Source organism: Chiloscyllium punctatum, chromosome 15 (assembly GCF_047496795.1).
Source record: "Chiloscyllium punctatum isolate Juve2018m chromosome 15, sChiPun1.3, whole genome shotgun sequence".
Lineage (NCBI taxonomy): Eukaryota > Metazoa > Chordata > Chondrichthyes > Orectolobiformes > Hemiscylliidae > Chiloscyllium > Chiloscyllium punctatum.
In genome coordinates, this window is record NC_092753.1 from 12451696 (window position 1) to 12473008 (window position 21313).

General features: G+C 43.8%; 1 long non-coding RNA gene across 1 annotated transcript in view; it reads right to left on the reverse strand.

Annotated features, from left to right (window-relative positions):
• Window positions 1–21313, reverse strand: part of LOC140486055 (uncharacterized) — a 55778-nt gene that overhangs the window by 17187 nt on the left and 17278 nt on the right. Inside the window, exon 2 of the long non-coding RNA XR_011962515.1 lies at window positions 11301–11418. This is a non-coding gene — a long non-coding RNA (uncharacterized lncRNA). The remainder of the gene's footprint in view (window positions 1–11300; window positions 11419–21313) is intronic.

The following is a 21313-nucleotide window of genomic DNA, read 5'->3' on the forward strand; positions in this document are numbered from 1 at the left end:
GAAAACAACACCAACCTATCCAATCTTTCCCCATTGTTAACATTTTCCTCGTACTGGTGCGTCCTCCTTGGTGTGACCATATTCTCTCTGGAATGTGGTGATCAGGACAGTACTCAGCAATTACATACAATTCTGGTATAACCTCCCTTTCATTATAGTCTCTACCTCAGCTAGTAACAGAAAGTATCTCATATGTTTTCTTAGTCTCCTTAAGGAGCCATCCCGCAACCTTCAGAGACCTGTGAGCACATAGTCCCAAGTCTCTCGATTTCTGTAAGCTTCATGATAGCTTCACATTAATTATGTATTGCCCAGCCCTATTTTCCCCCTCCAAATGCATTATCTCAGTTCTCCGGATTGGATTCCAGTTGTCATTTCTCTACCCACTTGACCAACCTGTTAACATATCTCTGCAGCTACCCTCTTTCCTTACTTACCAAATATTGTCTTAGTGTCAAGAGAAAGTGCTCTCACTTGTCCATTAGTATTCAGCACTGGTGTTCATGTATGAGTCAAAACCGTGAAGAGATCTGGAGTTGAATGTCAGTGAGAAGATAATTGCTAAGATGTCAAGTTAAGAAGGCGTTTCGCTTCATTGCTCAGACGTTTGATGATAGCAGTTGGGATGTCATGTTGAGATTGTACAGGACATTGGTGAGACCTCTTCTGACTACTGTGTCAAGGTCTGATCACCCTGTTACAGGAAGGATAAATTGCAGAGGGTGCAGAAAGGAGTGCTGTGTGTGGAATGCACTGCCAGGAGTGGTAGTAAAGTCAGATACATTAGGGATGTTTAGGTAACTCTTGGATAAGCACATGGATGATAGTAAAATGAAGGGAGTGTAGGTTAGTTTGATATTAGAGGAGGATAAAAGGTCGGCATGACATCGAGGGCCAAAGGACCTTTACTAAGCTGTAATGTTCTATGTTCTATTTACCAGGATATTGCCGGGAATAGAGGGGTTGAGATATAAGGAGAGGCCTGAATAGGCTGGGATTTTTTTCACTGGACCATAGAAAGTTGTGGGGTGACCTTATAGAGGGTTATAAAACCATGAGGGGTATAGATAATGGCAGGTATCTTTATCCCGAGAGTGGAGGAGTTCAAAACTATGGGGGCATATCTTTAAGGTGAGAGGAGAAAGATTTAAAAGGAACCTGAGGGGGCAATGTTTTCACTCAGGGAGTGGTTCGGGTGTTGAAGGAACTTCCAGAGGAAGTGGTGAATGAGGGGACAGTTAAAACGTTTAAAAGACATTTGGATAAGTACATGAATAAGAAATATTTGGAGGGACATGGGTCAAGTGCGGGCAGGTGGGACTAGTTTAGTTTGGGATTCTGGTTGGCATGGACTGGTTGAACTGAAAGGCCTGTTTCCGTGCTGTATGACCCATGACTCTATCTGTGTCACTTAATGGCATTACTCATGATTTGATTTCTATTATTTCATTGCTGGATGGAAGGATGCTAATAAAGCAAAAAAAAACTTGGGTTCAGATGTAAGTGTTGTCTGGCAAAAATTACAATATTTGAGCAATTTTGTTTCGCATTATTAAGCAATCATCGGGACGGTAACATCTCAATTATCATGGGTGCTGCGAGGAACCTTAACATAGAGCATTGGAATTTCTGACCATGGGGAGCCCCAAAGGGACACACCCAATCAATAGGTCTGCTGAAGGTATTTTGCAGACACTTCAGGCTTGTCACTTACTTGCCTGCTGGGCTCCTCTGTCCCTGAATACAATGACGTTTATTCAATCTCCTATTCCTACTGTTCAATTGCCTGGTTGTCCACTAAGCATCTTGACAGGAGCTCTAAATCATGAAAGTAGACCCATTATTTGTTATAGATCTTGCTATAAAGCTTTATCAAAATGACCTTAAGAGTGCTTTGCCATTTTCTGAATCTGGAATCTTCAAGCAATGGGTATTTGTGAATGAATAGCGGGGAATGTAGCACGCAGACTGATTCTGTTGCATCTCATGTCAGTAACATTATCCTATATTGCAGACCCAGCCAAAGTTTGAAAAATGCCTCTCTATTACTTCAGTGAAACATTACATGTGGATCATTTACAAATCGAATATCACTTCCGCTCAGAACAAAACCATGGTTCAGTCTAGCCATGAGTTATCTATCTCCTTCATTTCTGAAAATTAAAATTGTATGACAAATCCCCATGAAATATTCTCAATGTAGCTGGGTAATGAATTTTATATGTGCCTATAATAGCAAGCTACTTTGGAAATGTTTAGAGTAGATAATTGAATAGGATTGTAGTTCAGTGTATTTATTACTGTACAAATAGCGTGTAATGTGGTTAATTGAAGTATAATCCTTAAACCACAATCCTGTCAATTTGTTTTAATTATTATGAATCTCCTAAGAAGGTGAAAGAGGTATAGAATGTTTAAGTTGGCCTGAAGTGGCATTTCCCACTGGATGCAAAGCATATAAAATATTACAACAAACAGGATCACAAAATCACACAATCATTGCAATCCAGCAGCCACTTAGATATTTGCACATCAGCATTGAATAATTGCTTGTGTTTCATTTGTCTCCACTTTTTAAAAATTGGACTTGTCGGCTCAATTTCATGGTAATCGTCCTTTATTTAGGCCAGAATGCGGGTGGGGGGCAGCTAACGCAGGATATCTTGCCCTTTAAAGATGTAGAGCAACTTTCAGTCTGTAAAGACAGGGCTCACTGTGGAATGGGAGACCTCTGACGATATCAGGCTGTGATATTCCCCGCTGATAACACCTCCCCTGATGCTGTGGCTACATCATCGGAGTTACCCAGCTTATACTTTTAAGTCAGCAGAGATGTTTGAGGGTGGGGCAAGTGCACCAGAATTAAATCCATGCGAAAGAAAGATCTTTAATTTCTATACCACCTTGGGATGTCCAAAGATATTTCACAGCCAATGAAGCAGCTCTGAAGTGGAGAGCAGACAATTGGTGTAGAACAAAACTCAACTGACAACCAACAGTTGAAGAGTTGATCAACATAACATTTTTTTTTGTATTGATTGAGGGAGAACCTCTTTTTAAATTTGAATGAATGATGATTTATTGTCACTTGTACTCTACAATGGACAACACAGTACAGTGTAAAGCTTCAACTGTCACCACATCTGGTGCCATTCTGAATCGTTTTTAAAATAAAGACATCCTTAAAGAGGGTCCATCTCCGTATTTTTAAATTTGCTCACGGGATGTTGGCACCACTGGCATCTGTTGCCCATTCCTAATCATCCAGCATGCAGCCAGGAGTCAACAACATTGCTGAGGGTCTGGAGTCATAGAGATGTACAGCATGGAAACAAACCCTTCGGTCCAACCCATCCATGCCGACCAGATATCCCAGCCCAATCTAGTCCCACCTGCCAGCACCTGGCCCATATCCCTCCAAACCCTTCCTATTCATATACTCATCAAAATGTCTTTTAAATGTTGCAATCATACCAGCCTCCACCACATCCTCTGGCAGCTCATTCCATACACATACCACCCTCTGCGTGAAAAAGCTGCCCCTTAGGTCTCTTTTATATCTTTCTCCTCTCACCTTAAACCTCTAGTTCTGGACTCTCCCACCCCAGGGAAAATACTTTGTCTATTTATCCTATCTATGCCTCTCATGATTTTATAAGCCTCAGCCTCCGACGCTCCAGGGAAAACAGCCCCAGCCTGTTCAGCCTCTCCCTGTAGCTCAAATCCTCCAACCCTGGCAACATCCTTCTAAATCTTTTCTGAACCCTTTCAAGTTTCACAACATCCTTCCAATAGGAAGGAGACCAGAATTACACGCAATATTCCAAAAGTGGTCTAACTAATGTCCTGTACAGCCGCAACATGACCTCCCAACTCCTGTGTGCTCAATACTCTGACTGATAAAGGAAAGCATACCAAACGCGTTCTTTACTATCCTATCTATGTGTGACTCCACTTTCAAGGAGCTATGAACCTGCACTCCAAGGTCTCTTTGTTCAGCAAGCATCCCTAGGATCTTACCATTAAGTGCATAAGTCCTGCTAAGATTTGCTTTCTCAAAATGCAGCACCTCGCATTCATCTGAATTGAACTCCATCTGCCACTCCTCAGCCCATTGGCCCATCTGGTCCAGATCCTGTTGTAATCTGTGTTAACCCTCTTCACTGTCCACTACACCTCCAATTTTGGTGTCATCTGCAAACTTATTAACTATACCTCTTATGCTCACATCTAAATCATTTATATAAATGATGAAAAGTAATCATGTAAGCCAGGCCAAGTAAGGGGCAGATTTCCCTTTCTGAGGGTTTTTAGAACAATTGACAGTGCTTGCCATTTTATTCCATAACTTTTTCATTGTGTACCAAGCTCAAATTTCACCATCTGCCATGCAGGGAGTTAAAACCATGTCCTCCACAACATTAGCCTGAGGTACTGGATTACTGATCCAATGACACTACCACTAAACTTCCATTTGAATATTGGTGAGGACATTGGGCTCTTAGGAAACGGTATGGGGAGAAAGTGGGGAACAGGGGACTGAGTCGAATGGGTAGCCACGATCCTATTGAATTGTGGAGAAGGCTTAAGGGCTGAATTACCTCCTCTTGCTCCTAATTTCGATGTTTCCATTACGGAAGAGCTCCCTGGCTGTTGGTGAACAGCGCTATGTTTCAGTCAGGAGTGATGTGGAGGTGCCAGTGTTGGACTGGGGTGGACGAATTCAAAAGTCACACAACACCAAGTTATAGTCCAATGGGTTTATTTGAAATCGCAAGCTTTCAGAACACTGCTCCTTCATGAGCTGATATCCTGATAAAGGAGCAGTGCTCTGAAAACTTGTGATTTCAATTAAACCAGATAGGAAAAGTTTGGAAAGATATGGACCAACTGCAGAGAAATTTAGTTAGCATGGACGGACATTTTGTGGCATGGGCCAGTTTGGGCCAAGGGGTCTGTCTCCATGTTTAGGACTCAATGACTCTAATTGGATCATTGCTAATTGGATCATCACTCCTAATTGCTAATTAGGGCAGTCATTTTGAACCAGGACCAGCTTACTTAGCTCCTTGAGTCTGATCCACCATTCAGTTTGATTATGGCAGATCTGTACCCAAACCATAACCTTCCCAGACTAACCTGGAACCCCCTAGAACTGTCGATTGATCTCCAGAACCCTACCGGTGAAAATATTGAAAATGGGAGCAAAAAGGGGCTAATTCAAGACTCGTCCATTTAGAATCAGAGAATCCCAACAGTGTGGAAGCAGGTCATTCAGCACATTGAGTCCACACCGACCCTCTGAAGAGCATCCCACCCAGATCCATACCCCTACTCCATCCGTGTAACCCTGCATTTCCCATGGCTAACCCACCTAACCTGCATATCCCTGGACAACTTGGGCAATTTGATATTGCCGATCCACCTACCTGTAGGTCTTTGGACTATAAGGGGAAACCAGAGCACCCGAAGGAAACCCACGCAGATACGGGGAGAATGTACAAACCCCACACAGACAGCTGCCCGAGGCTGGAATTAAACCTGATTCCCTAGGGCTATGAGGCAGCAGTGCTAACCACTGAGTCACCGTGTCACCCACAAGGAGTTGTATCTTGTTTTCCCAAATGGTTGAGGAAGGAGGTGTGCAACAAGGATAGACGTATTAGCCAATGAGTGGCTGGAGTGACAGGGCAGGTCATGGAATAAAGCCTCCAGGAATAGATTCAAACACAGTTGACAAACCTGTGCAACTACCTTTGATCTGTACCTGAGCCTAGATTAATCGATTGACCTTTATCTTGAAAGCACCTGTTCATATCATCATTTATGGCCTTTGGGCAGAGAGTTCTAGGTTTTCCATCTCTTGGTCATTTTGTAAAAAGTGAGTCAATAGTCAACTGAGGTGGAAAAGATCAGAGCTTAGAGGTAATGATGGTTGGTGACAAAGCACATAAATACATATGAGTTCATTTTAAATACCTCTCAATGGTATCTCGATCAAATGTTAACCCACAGTGGGTGTAGAGTCAGGAGGGAGTTGCCCTGTGAGTCCTCAACATTGACTCTGGATCCCATGATGTCTCACGGCTTCAGGTTAAACATGAACGAGGAAAGCTCCTGCTGATTACCACGTACCGTCCTCCTTCAGCTGATGAATCAGTTCGCCTCCATGTTGAACAACACTTGGAGGAACCACTGAATGTGACAAGGGCACAACATGTACCCTGGGAGGAGGGGGGTGGCGGGGGGGGGGGGGGGGGGGGGGATTTCAATGTTCACCATCAAGAGTGTCTCGGCAGCAGTACGACTGATTGAGCTGGTCAGGTCCGAAAGGAGATAACTGTGAGACTGGGTCTGAGGCAGGTGGTGAGGGAACCCACATACTCCATTTTATCCCTACCAATCTGTCAGCTGCAGATACTTCTGTCCATGACCGTATCAGTAAGAGTGCTCACCGCACAGTCCTTATGGAGACAAAGTTCCACCTCACATTGAGAACAATCTCCACCATGCTTTGTGGCACTATCACCGTGCTAAATGGGACAGACTTCAAACAGATACAGAGGATCAACCCCAGTTCAAGGGAGAGAGCAGGAGGGCATGCCAGGAGCAACACCAGGCATTCCTAAAAGTGAGGTCTCAAAGTGGTGAAGCTGCCAGACTGAACTACGAGCATGCCAATCAGCACAAACAGCAAGTGATAGACAGAGCTAGGCGATCCCACAACCAATGAATCAGCTCTAAGCTCTGCAGTCCTGCCACATCCAGTCATGAATGGCGGTGGACAATTAAACAACTCACTGGGGGAGGAGGCTCCACAAACTTTCCCATCCTGAGTGATGGAAGATTCCAGCACATCAGAGCAAAAGATAGGGATGAAACGTTTGCAGGAATCTTCAGCCAGAAGTGCTGAGTGGATGATCCATCTCCCCCTCCTCCAATGGGCCCCAGCGTTACAGATACCAGTCTTCAGCCAATTGGATTCACTCCACATGAGATCACAAAATGGTGGGAGACACTGGACACTGCAAAGGCTATGGGCCCTGACAACATTCCAGCAATAATACTGAAGACATGTGCTCCAGAAATTTCCACTCCCCTAGCCAAGCTGCTTCAGTACAGTTACAACACTGGCATCTACCCGACAATGTGGAAAATTGCCCAGGTATGTCCTGTACATATTTAGCAGGACAGATCCAACCCAGCCAATTACCACCCCTTCAGTCTATTCTCGATCACCAGTAAAGTGATGGAAGGTGTCATCAACAGTGCTATTGAGCAGCTCCTGCTCAGCAATAACCTGCTCAGTGATGCCCAGTTTGGGTCCCACCAGGGCCACTCAGCTCCTGACCTTATTACAGACTTTGTTCCAACATGGACAAAAGAGCTGAGTTCCAGAGGGGAGGGGAGAGTTACAGACCTTGACATGAAGGCCACATTCAACTGAGTATGATATCATGGAGCCCTGGAAAAACTGGAATCAATGGGTATCAGGGGGCAAACTCTCCACTGGATGGAGTCAGACTTGGCACATGGGAAGATGGTTGTGGTTGTTCGAGATCAGTCATCTCAGCTCCAGGAGATCTCTGCAGGAGTTCCTCAGGTTAGTGTCCCAGGGCCAACCATCTTCATCAATGACCTCCCTTCCATCATAAAGTCAGAAGTGGGGATGTTCACAAATTATTTCGCAATGTTCAGCACCATTCATAACTCCTCAGATGCTGAAGCAGTCCATGTTCAAATGCAACAAGATCTGGACAATGTCTAGGCTTGGGCTGACAAGTGGCAAGTAACATTCATGCCACACAATTGCCTGGCAATTGCCTGTGCAATAAGAGACAATCTAAACACTAGCCATTAACATTCAATGGTGTTACCATCACTGAAACCCCTATTATCAACATCCTGGAGGCGACTATTGACCAGAATGACCACATGGATTTGCCACATAAATACAGTGGCTACAAGAGCAGGTCAGAGGCTAGGAATACTGTCTCCCCAAAGCCTGTCCACCACCTACAAGGCACAAGTCAGGAGTGTGATAGAATACTCCCGACCTGTCTGGATGGGTGCAGCTCCAACAACACTCAAGAAGCTTGGCACCATCCAGGACAAAGCAGCTGCTTGATTGGCATCACATCCACAAGCGTCCGCTCCCTCCACCACTGACACTCAGTAGCAGCAGTGTGTACCATCTACAAGGTGCACTGCAGAAATTCACCGAAACTCCTTTGGCAGCACTTTCCAAACCCAGGACCATCTAGAAGGACAAGGATAGCAGTTATATGGGAACATCACCCCCTGCAAGTTCCCCTCCAAGCCACTCACCATCCTTGGAAATATATTGGCGCACCTTTATTGTCGCTGAGTCTAAACACTGGAATTCCCTCCCTAATGGCATTGTGGGTATAGCTACAACATGTGGACTACAACAGTTCAAGAAGGCAGCTCACCACCACCTTCTCAAGGGGCAACTAGGGACGGGCAATAAATGCTTGTCCAGCCAGCGATACCTATGCCCCAAGAGTGAATAGAACAAAACAAGCATTCCCCTCCCCCTGCAGTGACCTCTGGCCTCAGGTACGTAAACAGAGCATGAGACAGCTATCGAGGGAGTGTTCACCTGAGGGGCTGAGGTAAGTCATCAATGTTTAAGTAGTGACGGGATGTTGGAGACGGGATATTGGATTTGAAGAGCCTGATGTTCCAGAGTGCATGACTAAAGTCAGCATGAAGTAATCCGACAGTGTAGCTGTGTATGAGTCAGGTGGGAGCCAGGCTTTTTCACAAGCTCTTAAGTTTTGACAGGAGAATATATCAGAGATGGCAAAGATTGCGAGTGGCAATCAATGCAATTCCATGTTGGATGAAAGAAGGAAAGTGGTGAAGGATGTAAAAGGTCCTTCAGGTACAATAACTGTCACATAAAAATCATTTGAAAATAAGTCTACAGAATGAGTGAAGTTAAGCGATGTTAAAGCAATAACGCCACGTCATTGAGCAGGACATTCTTAACACATTAATTATTTGCTTCATTTAATTTTGTTTATTCATTCAGAGGATGTGGACGTCGCTGGCTAGGCCAGTATGTGTTGTCCATCTCTAATAACCCCTTGAAAAGGTGGTGGTAAGCTGCTTTCTTGAACGTGCTGCAGGCAGACCCACAATGCCCTTGGGGAGGGTCTTCCAGGATCCTGACCCAGTGACACGAAAGGAATACTGTGGAGTGAGGCCTTCAGATCCGTGGGGCACTGTGATCAGTTATAGAGTCATACAGCACGGATACAGACCCTTCGGTCCAAGCCGACCAGAATCCCAAACTAAGCTAGTCTCACCTGCCTGCACTTGGCCCATATCCCTCCAAACCTTTCCTATTCATGTAGTTATCCAAGTATCTTTTAAACATTGTAACTGTACCCACATCCACCACTTCCTCTGAAAGTTCATTCCACACATGAACCATTTCCTGTGTAACAAAATTGCCCCCAGGCAATTTTAAACCTTTCTCCTCACACCTTAAAAATATGTCCCCTAGCCTTGAAATTCCCTACCCCAGGGAAAAGATACCAGCCATTCACCTTATTCATAGTCCACATGATTTTATAAACCTCTATAAGGTCATCCCTCAACCTCCGATGTTCCAGTGAAAATCCTTCCAGCACATCCAGACTCTCCTTATAACTCAAACCCTCCATTGCTGGCAACATCCTGAAAAATCCTTTCTGAACCCTCTCCAGTTTAATAATATCCTTCCTATTGCAGGGCGACCAGAACTGGACCCAGTATTCCAGAGAGGCCTCACCAACATCCTGTACTACCTCAACATGATGTCCCAACTTCTTTACTCAAAAGTCTGAACAATGAAGGCAAGTGTGCTCAAAGCCTTCTTAACCATCATGTCCACTTGTGACGCAAACCAAGGAATTATGGACCTGAACCCTTAAGTCTCTCTGTTCTACAGCACTACCTAAGGCCCTATTTCAAACTGTATAAGTCCTGCCCTGGTTTGTTATACCAACATGAAATACCTTGCACTTATCCAAATTAAGCTCCATCTGCCACTCCACAGCCCTTTGGCCCATTGTTTGTCACACTCTAAATTTGCTCTCACTACCAGATTTTGAAATTTGACGCAGTTTTCTAATTCTGTGATCATGATGCACTGGAGACAGACTTGCAGCTGAATTTTCTGCCTCAGCTTAACCGTATACTCACTAGACACAGGATTGGGGCTGTATCCATGCAAATCGAGGAGGCTTTTTATGCTGACTTTATGAAACCAGATCTGTCTCAGGGCTGCAGTAGTTTCCTGAGGGGAAGAGCCAAGTAAGCAAGGGTCAGTCAGTTGAGCCTGACTGAACATTTTATTTACTCTACTTGACCCATTGTGAAGTGTTAACAAAGTCTCTGATTCAATCAGAACATTACAGAGCCTGGGAACCTTCACCGTGAAAATGTTTCCCCTGTGCTCTGTACTCTTGCATTTAATTTTATATAATGGTTGCCTCAGTCTGAGTCTCCTAGTCACTGCAATCTGTCCACATTTATTCTGTCGCATCTTGTTTTAGATTAGATTAGATTCCGTACATCGTGGAAACAGGCCCTTTAGTCCAACAAGTTCACACCGACACTCCAAAGAGTAACCCACCCAGACTCATTTCCTGGCATTTACTTTGACGAATGCACCTAACACTTATGGGCAGTTTAGCATGGCCAATTCACCTGACCTGTTTAATTGTGAACACCTCTCACAAGTAATCTAAGAAATAAAGCACCAACCTTTGAAACATTAAGTAATGCTAAAAAGGAGATTTAGCATTTTGTTGAAGGTTTTCACCTTGACTTGATCAAGACATTTCACAAGAAATACCAATGGAAAGGGGAACAACAATTTTATTGCTGTATGAAAAGAGCATACTGATTGGTTGGCAAGCGGGCTCCAAGTGGTGGAGACATTGCTCTGCAGAATGCACCAGTTAGATGATGATGGCCAATTAACTGCCAAGCTTTGTTTCAACTCAGAACCAGGCAGATTAACTCTGATTGGTCAAGTGCATTAGTTTATTTATACAGTTATTCATTCCTCAGGGCAGTGCCTGGACCAATCAGAATCAGCGGAGTCTCAGCACTCTGCAATCTCCCACCATTTGGAACAACTTCCTGCTTTTTTTTCATTCTACGGGCATTTTTACATTTTCCCACATGATGCTCCATTGGCCACATCATTTCTTTCCAATCAACTTATCAAAGTCTTTTTGTGGCTTCCTTGTGTCCCCTTCACAATTTACTCTCTTACCTACCTTTCTGTCGCCAGCGGAATTGGCAACCATACTTTTGTCCCTTCATCCAAGCCATTTATTTAACTTGTAAACAGCTGAAGCCTCAACACTGATCCCTGTGGCACACCACTCTTTACATCTGTAAAAAGACCCATTTACATCTACTGTCAGCTTCCTGTTAACCAGCCAATCTTCTATGCATGCCAACACTAACAGCATTTCATTTTGACAAGAAAATTTAACGTGGCACTTTAGCAAATGCCTTCTTGAAATCTAAGTACAGTACATTGACTATCCAACTCCCCTCCCCACCTCCGTTTATCCACAGCATGTGTGACCTCGTGAGACAACTTCAGCAACTGGAGTTATATTAAACATAACTTTCCTTTCACAAGCTGTAGAAAGCCATAAAGTCTGAACTGAAGATGTTGGTACCAAACTCTACCAACTGAGATTGGTAGCCAGGAGCTGGCACATGTTGCAATAATGGCACATCACCTCTCCTGTCTTCATTAATATGTTCTAAGGGACAATCCTTATTTATATTTGTTTTAAACATCTTGCATTAATTTTACCACCAGCTACCGTACTAATTTGAATCTTAATCAGGGAATTCCTACAGTGAGAGACCGGGCCATTCACCCCATTGAGTCCACACCAACCCTCTGAAGAACATTCCTCCCAGACCCATCCCCTCCTCCTCCATACCACTGCATTTCCCATGGCTGACCTGCACACCTTTGGACAGTGGGAGGAAACCGGAGCACCCGGAGTAAACCCACACAGACACGGGGAGAACGTGTAAACTCCACACAGACAGGCGCCTGAGCACGGAATCGAACTTGGGTCCCTGGCACTCTGAGGCAACAGTGCTAGCCACCGTATGCCCCTAAGGATAGAATAAGCCTTCATCACTTATCACATACTCACCAATTTAACAGCTTCTGCTCCAGTAGCGGAGTAAGAATTAATTCCTGGAAGATAAAAAAGTTAAGCAACCTTCCTCTGTCTAACCTCCTGCACATCATTTCTGGACAAATAAGCGTCCAGTGCTCCCCTTGAATGCTACAATTGAATCAGCCCCCACCACATTTCCAGGTAGTGCTTTCCACACCCTCGCTATTCACTGTGGGCAAAAAGACCCAAAGCTGGTTGTAGATTATTATAGTTTTGGTTTCCAGATGGTCTCCTATTGTTTCCTTTGTAAGGGTTCCGTGATGAGATTACGCAATTATGTAAAGATTTGCTAATCGAGGAAATTAGACCAGTGCAATGAAAGATTTACTGCTTCATGATTGGGTGGAATTTTGCTGCAAGTGTGACTCTAATAGTGCTCACTGCAATTTGTGTAACTGAAGTGCGTAAATCCAGAAGAACTGCTGTCTGTAATACTCTACTTCATCGGAATCTGAAACAAAAACAGGAATTGCTGGAAAAAAGCTCAGCAGGTCTGGCAGCCTCTGTGGAGAGAAATCAGAGTTGATATTTAAGGTCCAGTGACCCTTCCTCAGAACTGATGGTAGCTAGGAAAAGCATAGTTTTGATACAGAAGATGGGTTGGAGGGGAGGGAAAGGAGTAAACAATACAGTAGATGGAGATGGAGAGGAGGAGTTTTCTTTTCACGGAGAATGTTTACTCTCAGGCAATCAGTCAAAGTGATTTATCATTGTAGCACGTGCTCAAATACAGTAAAAATTATTGTAATGCATGATATCCAGATAAATCATACCTTACAGACAGGCAAATTATATCCAGTATAACATATCACTGAATTGCAGACCATCAGGGCCCACTGTTCCCAGAATACGACGTATTGGCAGTATTGGAGAGCACCAGGGACCACTGTTCCCAGTACATTATATCTTGTCAGTATTGGAGACCATCAGGGCGCACTGCTCCCGGTACACTATATATTGTCAGTATTGGAGACCAACAGGGTCCACTGTTCCCAGTATACTATACATTGTCAGCATTGGAGAGCACCAGGGCCCACTGTTCCCAGTATATTATATATTGTCAGTATGGGAGAACATCAGGGCCCACTGCTCCCAGTATACTATATAGTGTCAGTATTGGAGACCAACAGGGTCCACTGTTCCCAGAATACGATACATTGTCAGTATTGGAGAGCACCAGGGCCCACCGTTCCCAGTATACTATATATTGTCAGTATTGGAGAGCATCAGGGACCACAGTTCCCAGTATACTATATATTGTCAGTATTGGAGACCATCAGGGCCCACTGTTCCCTGTATACTATATATTGTCAGTATTGGAGACCATCAGGGCACACCATTCCCAGTATACAACGTTTTGTTAGTATTGGAGACCATCAGGGCCCACCGTTCACAGTATACTATATATTGTCAGTATTGGAGACCATCAGAATCCACAGCACCCAGTATACCATATATTGTCAGTATGGGAGAACATCAGGGCCCACTATTCCCAGTATACTATATATTGTCAATATTGGAGACCAACAGGTTCCACTGTTCCCAGTATACTATATATTGTCAGTACTGGAGACCATCAGGGACCTCTGTTCTCAGTATACTATATATTGTCAGTATGGGAGAACATCAGGGCCCACTGTTCCCAGTATACTATATATTGTCAGTATTGGAGACCATAAGGGTCCACTGTTCCCAGTATACTATGTATTGTCAGTATAGGAGACCATCAGGGCGCATTGCTCCCAGTATACGAGATATTGTCAGTATTGGAGACCAACAGGGTCCACTGTTCCCAGTAAAGTATATATTGTCAGTATTGGATACCATCAGGGCCCTCTGTTCCCTGTATACTATATATTGTCAGTATTGGAGACCATCAGGGCCCACTGTTCCCTGTATACTATATATTGTCAGTATTGGAGACCATCAGGGCACACCATTCCCAGTATACTACTTATTGTTAGTATTGGAGACCATCAGGGCCCACTGTTCCGAGTATACTGTATATTGTCAGTATTGGAGACCATCAGGGCCCTCCTTTCCCAGTACACAATATATTGTCAGTATGGGAGACCATCAGGACCCACTGTCCCAGTAAACTATATATTGTCAGTAATGGAGACCATCAGGGCATATTGTTCCAACTGTACTATATATTGTCAGTAATGGAGATTATCAGGTCCCACCGTTCCCAGAATACTATATATTGTCAGTGTTGGAGACCATCAGGGCCCACCGTTCCCAGTATACTATATATTGTCAGTACTTGAGACCATCAGGGCCCATGCACCCAGTATACTATATATTGTCAGTATGAGAGACGATCAGGGCCCACTGTTCCCAGTATACTATATATTGTCAGTATTGGACACCATCAGAGCCCACTGTTCCAAGTATACTGTATAGTGTCAGTATTGGATACCACCAGGCCCCATTGTTCCCAGTAGACTATATTTTGTCAGTACTGGAGACCATCAGAGCACACCGTTCCTAGTATACTATATATTGTCAGTATTGGAGACCATCAGGGCACACCGTACCCAGTATACTGTACAGTGTCAATATTGGAGACCATCAGGGCCCACTGTTCCAATTATACTATATCTTGTCAGTATTGGAGACCATCAGAGCCCACTGTTCCCAGTATACTATATATTGTCAGTATTGGAGAGCATCAGGGCCCACTGTTTCCAGTATACTATATATTGTCAGTATTGGAAACCATCAGAGCCCACTGTTCTCATTATACTATACATTGTCAGTATTGGAGATCATCAGTGACCAGTGCACCCAGTATACTACATTTTCTCAGTATTGGAGACCAGCAGAGCCCAATGCAACCAGTATACTATATATTGTCAGTGTTGGAGACCATCAGGGCCCACTGTTCAGTATACTATATATTGTCAGTATTGGAGACCAACAGGGTCCACTGTTCCCAGTATACTATATATTGTCAGTACTGTTGACCATCAAGGCCCACTTTTCCCAGTATACTATAAATTGTCAGTATTGGATACCACCAGGGCTCATTGTTACCAGTATACGAAATATTGTCAGGACTGGAGACGATCAGAGCACACCGTACCCAGTATACTGTACAGTGTCAATATTGGAGACCATCATGGCCCACTGTTCCCATTATACTATATATTGTCAGTATTGGAAACCATCAGAGCCCACTGTTCTCATTATACTATACATTGTCAGTATTGGAGATCATCAGTGACCAGTGCACCCAGTATACTACATTTTCTCAGTATTGGAGACCAGCAGAGCCCAATGCAACCAGTATACTATATATTGTCAGTATTGGAGACCATCAGGGCCCACTGTTCAGTATACTATATATTGTCAGTATTGGAGACCATAAGGGCACACCATTCCCAGTATACTATATATTGTTAGTATTGGAGACCATCCGGGCACACCATTCCCAGTAAACTATATATTGTCAGTATTGGAGACCATCAGGGCACACCATTCCCAGTATACTATATATTGTTAGTATTGGAGACCATCAGGGACCAGTTCACCCAGTATACTACATTTTCTCAGTATTGGATACCATCAGAGCCCAATGCAACCAGTATACTATATATTGTCAGTATTGGAGTCCATCAGGGCCCACTTTTCCCAGTACACAATATATTGTCAGTATGGGAGACCATCACGGCCCTCTGTTCAGTATACCATATATTGTCAGTATTGGAGAACATCAGGACCCACTGTCCACAGTAAATCATATATTGTCAGTAATGGAGACCATCAGGGCACATTGTTCCCACTGTACTATATATTGTCAGTATTGGAGATCATCAGGGCCCACCATTCCCAGTATACAGTATATTATCAGTATTGGATACCACCAGGGCCCACTGTTACCAGTATACTATATATTGTCAGTACTGGAGACCATCAGAGCACACCGTTCCCAGTATACTATATATTGTCAGTATTGGAGATCATCAGGGCCCACTGTTCCCAGTATACTATATATTGTCAGTATTGCATACCAGCAGAGCCCATTGTTCCCAGTATACTATATATTGTCAGTACTGGAGACCATCAGGGCCCATTGTTACCAGTATACTATACATTGTCAGTACTGGAGACCATCAAAGCACACCGTTCCCAGGATACTATATATTGTCAGTATTGGAGACCATCAACACCCACTGTACCCAGTATACTATATTTTGTCAGTATTGGAGACCACCAGGGCCCACCGTTCTCATTATACTATGTATTGCCAGTATTGGAGACCATCAGGGCACACTGTTCCCCGTATACTATTATTGTCAGTATTGGAGACCATCAGGGCCCACTGTTCCCAGTATACTATATATTGTCAGTATTGGGGACCAACAGGGCCCACCGTTCCAAGTATACTATATATTGTCAGTATTGGAGATCATCAGGGCCCACTGTTCCCAGTATACTATATATTGTCAGTACTGGAGACCAGCAGAGCCCACTGTTCCCAGTATACTATATATTGTCAGTACTGGAGACCATCAGAGCACACCGTTCCCAGTATACTATATATTGTCAGTATTGGAGACCATCAGGGCCCAGTGTTCCCAGTATACTATATATTGTCAGTGTTGGATACCACCAGGGCCCATTGTTCCCAGTATACTATATATTGTCAGTACTGGAGACTATCAGAGCCCACTGTTCCCAGGATACTATATATTGTCAGTATTGGAGACCAACATGGTCCACTGTTACGAGGAGACTATACATTGTCAGTATTGGAGAGCACCAGGGCCCACCGTTCTCATTATACTATGTATTGTCAGTATTGGAGACCATCAGGGCACACTGTTCCCCGTATACTATATATTGTCAGTATTGGAGACCATCAGGGCACACCATTCCCAGTATACTACTTTTTGTTAGTATTGGAGACAATCAGAACCCACAGCACCCAGTATACTATATATTGTCAGTATGGGAGAACATCAGGGCCCACTATTCCCAGTATACTATATATTGTCAATATTGGAGACCAACAGGTTCCACTGTTCCCAGTATACTATATATTGTCATTATTAGAGACCATCAGGGACCACTGTTCTCAGTATACTATATATTGTCAGTATGGGAGAACATCAGAGCGCACTGCTCCCAGTATACGAGATATTGTCAGTATTGGAGACCATAAGGGCCCACTGATCCCAGTAGACTATATATTGTCAGTATTGGAGACCATCAGGGCGCACTGCTCCCAGTATAGTATATATTGTCAGTATTGGATACCATCAGGGCCCACTGTTCCCAGTATACTATATATTGTCAGTATTGGAGAGCATCAGGGCCCACTGTTCCCAGTATACTATATATTGTCAGTATTGGAAACCATCAGAGCCCACTGTTCTCATTATACTATACATTGTCAGTATTGGAGACCAGCAGAGCCCAATGCAACCAGTATACTATATATTGTCAGTGTTGGAGACCATCAGGGCCCACTGTTCAGTATACTATATATTGTCAGTATTGGAGACCATAAGGGCACACCATTCCCAGTATACTATATATTGTTAGTATTGGAGACCAACAGGGCACACCGTTCCCAGTATACTACATATTGTCAGTATTGGAGACCATCAGGGCCCACTTTTCCCAGTACACAATATATTGTCAGTATGGGAGACCATCACGGCCCTCTGTTCAGTATACCATATATTGTCAGTATTGGAGACCATCAGGACCCACTGTGCACAGTAAATCATAGATTATCAGTAATGGAGACCATCAGGGCACATTGTTCCCACTGTACTATATATTGTTAGTATTGGAGATCATCAGGGCCCACCATTCCCAGTATACAGTATATTATCAGTATTGGATACCACCAGGGCCCATTGTTACCAATATACTATATATTGTCAGTACTGGAGACCATCAGAGCACACCGTTCCCTGTATACTATATATTGTCAGTATTGGAGACCACCAGGGCCCACCGTTCTCATTATACTATGTATTGCCAGTATTGGAGACCATCAGGGCACACTGTTCCCCGTATACTATTATTGTCAGTATTGGAGACCATCAGGGCCCACTGTTCCCAGTATACTATATATTGTCCGTATTGGGGACCAACAGGGCCCACCGTTCCCAGTATACTATATATTGTCAGTATTGGAGATCATCAGGGCCCACTGTTCCCAGTATACTATATATTGTCAGTATTGCATACCAGCAGAGCCCATTGTTCCCAGTATACTATATATTGTCAGTACTGGAGACCATCAGGGCCCAGTGTTCCCAGTATACTATATATTGTCAGTGTTGGATACCACCAGGGCCCATTGTTACCAGTATACTATACATTGTCAGTACTGGAGACCATCAGAGCACACCGTTCCCAGGATACTATATATTGTCAGTATTGGAGACCATCAACGCCCACTGTACCCAGTATACTATATTTTGTCAGTATTGGAGACCACCAGGGCCCACCGTTCTCATTATACTATGTATTGCCAGTATTGGAGACCATCAGGGCACACTGTTCCCCGTATACTATTATTGTCAGTATTGGAGACCATCAGGGCCCACTGTTCCCAGTATACTATATATTGTCAGTGTTGGATACCACCAGGGCCCATTGTTACCAGTATACTATACATTGTCAGTACTGGAGACCATCAGAGCACACCGTTCCCAGGATACTATATATTGTCAGTATTGGAGACCATCAACGCCCACTGTACCCAGTATACTATATTTTGTCAGTATTGGAGACCACCAGGGCCCACCGTTCTCATTATACTATGTATTGCCAGTATTGGAGACCATCAGGGCACACTGTTCCCCGTATACTATTATTGTCAGTATTGGAGACCATCAGGGCCCACTGTTCCCAGTATACTATATATTGTCAGTATTGGGGACCAACAGGGCCCACCGTTCCAAGTATACTATATATTGTCAGTATTGGAGATCATCAGGGCCCACTGTTCCCAGTATACTATATATTGTCAGTACTGGAGACCAGCAGAGCCCATTGTTCCCAGTATACTATATGTTGTCAGTACTGGAGACCATCAGAACACACCGTTCCCAGTATACTATATATTGTCAGTATTGGAGACCATCATGGCCCAGTGTTCCCAGTATACTATATATTGTCAGTGTTGGATACCACCAGGGCCCAATGTTCCCAGTATACTATATATTGTCAGTACTGGAGACTATCAGAGCCCACTGTTCCCAGGATACTATATATTGTCAGTATTGGAGACCAACATGGTCCACTGTTACGAGTAGACTATACATTGTCAGTATTGGAGAGCACCAGGGCCCACCGTTCTCATTATACTATGTATTGTCAGTATTGGAGACCATCAGGGCACACTGTTCCCCGTATACTATATATTTTCAGTATTGGAGACCATCAGGGCCCACTGTTCCCTGTATACTATATATTGTCAGTATTGGAGACCATCAGGGCACACCATTCCCAGTATACTACTTTTTGTTAGTATTGGAGACAATCAGAACCCACAGCACCCAGTATACTATATATTGTCAGTATGGGAGAACATCAGGGCCCACTATTCCCAGTATACTATATATTGTCAATATTGGAGACCAACAGGTTCCACTGTTCCCAGTATACTATATATTGTCATTATTAGAGACCATCAGGGACCACTGTTCCCCGTATACTATATATTGTCAGTATGGGAGAACATCAGGGCGCACTGCTCCCAGTATACGAGATATTGTCAGTATTGGAGACCATAAGGGCCCACTGTTCCCAGTATACTATATATTGTCAGTATTGGAGACCATCAGGGCGCACTGCTCCCAGTATACGAGATATTGTCAGTATTGGAGACCAACAGGGTCCACTGTTCCCAGTATAGTATATATTGTCAGTATTGGATACCATCAGGGCCCACTGTTCCCTGTATACTATATATTGTCATTATTAGAGACCATCAGGGACCACTGTTCTCAGTATACTATATATTGTCAGTATGGGAGAACATCAGGGCGCACTGCTCCCAGTATACGAGATATTGTCAGTATTGGAGACCATAAAGGCCCACTGTTCCCAGTATACTATATATTGTCAGTATTGGGGACCAACAGGGCCCACCGTTCCAAGTATACTATATATTGTCAGTATTGGAGATCATCAGGGCCCACTGTTCCCACTTTACTATACATTGTCAGTACTGGAGACCATCAGAGCACACCGTTCCCAGTATACTATATATTGTCAGTATTGGAGACCATCAGGGCCCAGTGTTCCCAGTATACTATATATTGTCAGTGTTGGATACCACCAGGGCCCATTGTTCCCAGTATACTATATATTGTCAGTACTGGAGAACATCAGGGCACACCATTCCCAGTAAACTATATATTGTCAGTATTGGAGACCAACATGGTCCACTGTTACGAGGAGACTATACATTGTCAGTATTGGAGAGCACCAGGGCCCACCGTTCTCATTATACTATGTATTGTCAGTATTGGAGACCATCAGGGCCCACTGTTTCCAGTATACTATATATTGTCAGTATTGGAACACATCAGAGCCCACTGTTCTCATTATACTATACATTGTCAGTATTGGAGATCATCAGTGACCAGTGCACCCAGTATACTATATATTGTCAGTATGGGAGAACATCAGTGCACACTGTTCCCAGTATACTATATCTTGCCAGTATTGGAGACCATCAGGGCGCACTGCTCGCAGTATACTATATATATCGTCAGTATTGGAGACCAACAGGGTCCACTGTTCCCAGTATACTACATATTGTCAGTATTGGAGACCATCAAGGCCCACTTTTCCCAGTATACTATAAATTGTCAGTGTTGGATACCACCAGGGCTCATTGTTACCAGTATACTATATATTGTCAGTACTGGAGACGATCAGAGCCCACTGTCCCCAGTAAACTATATATTGTCAGTATTGGAGAACATCAGGGCACACCATTCCCAGTAAACTATATATTGTCAGTATTGGAGACCATCAGGGCACACCATTCCCAGTACACTATATATTGTTAGTATTGAAGAACATCAGGGTCCACTGTT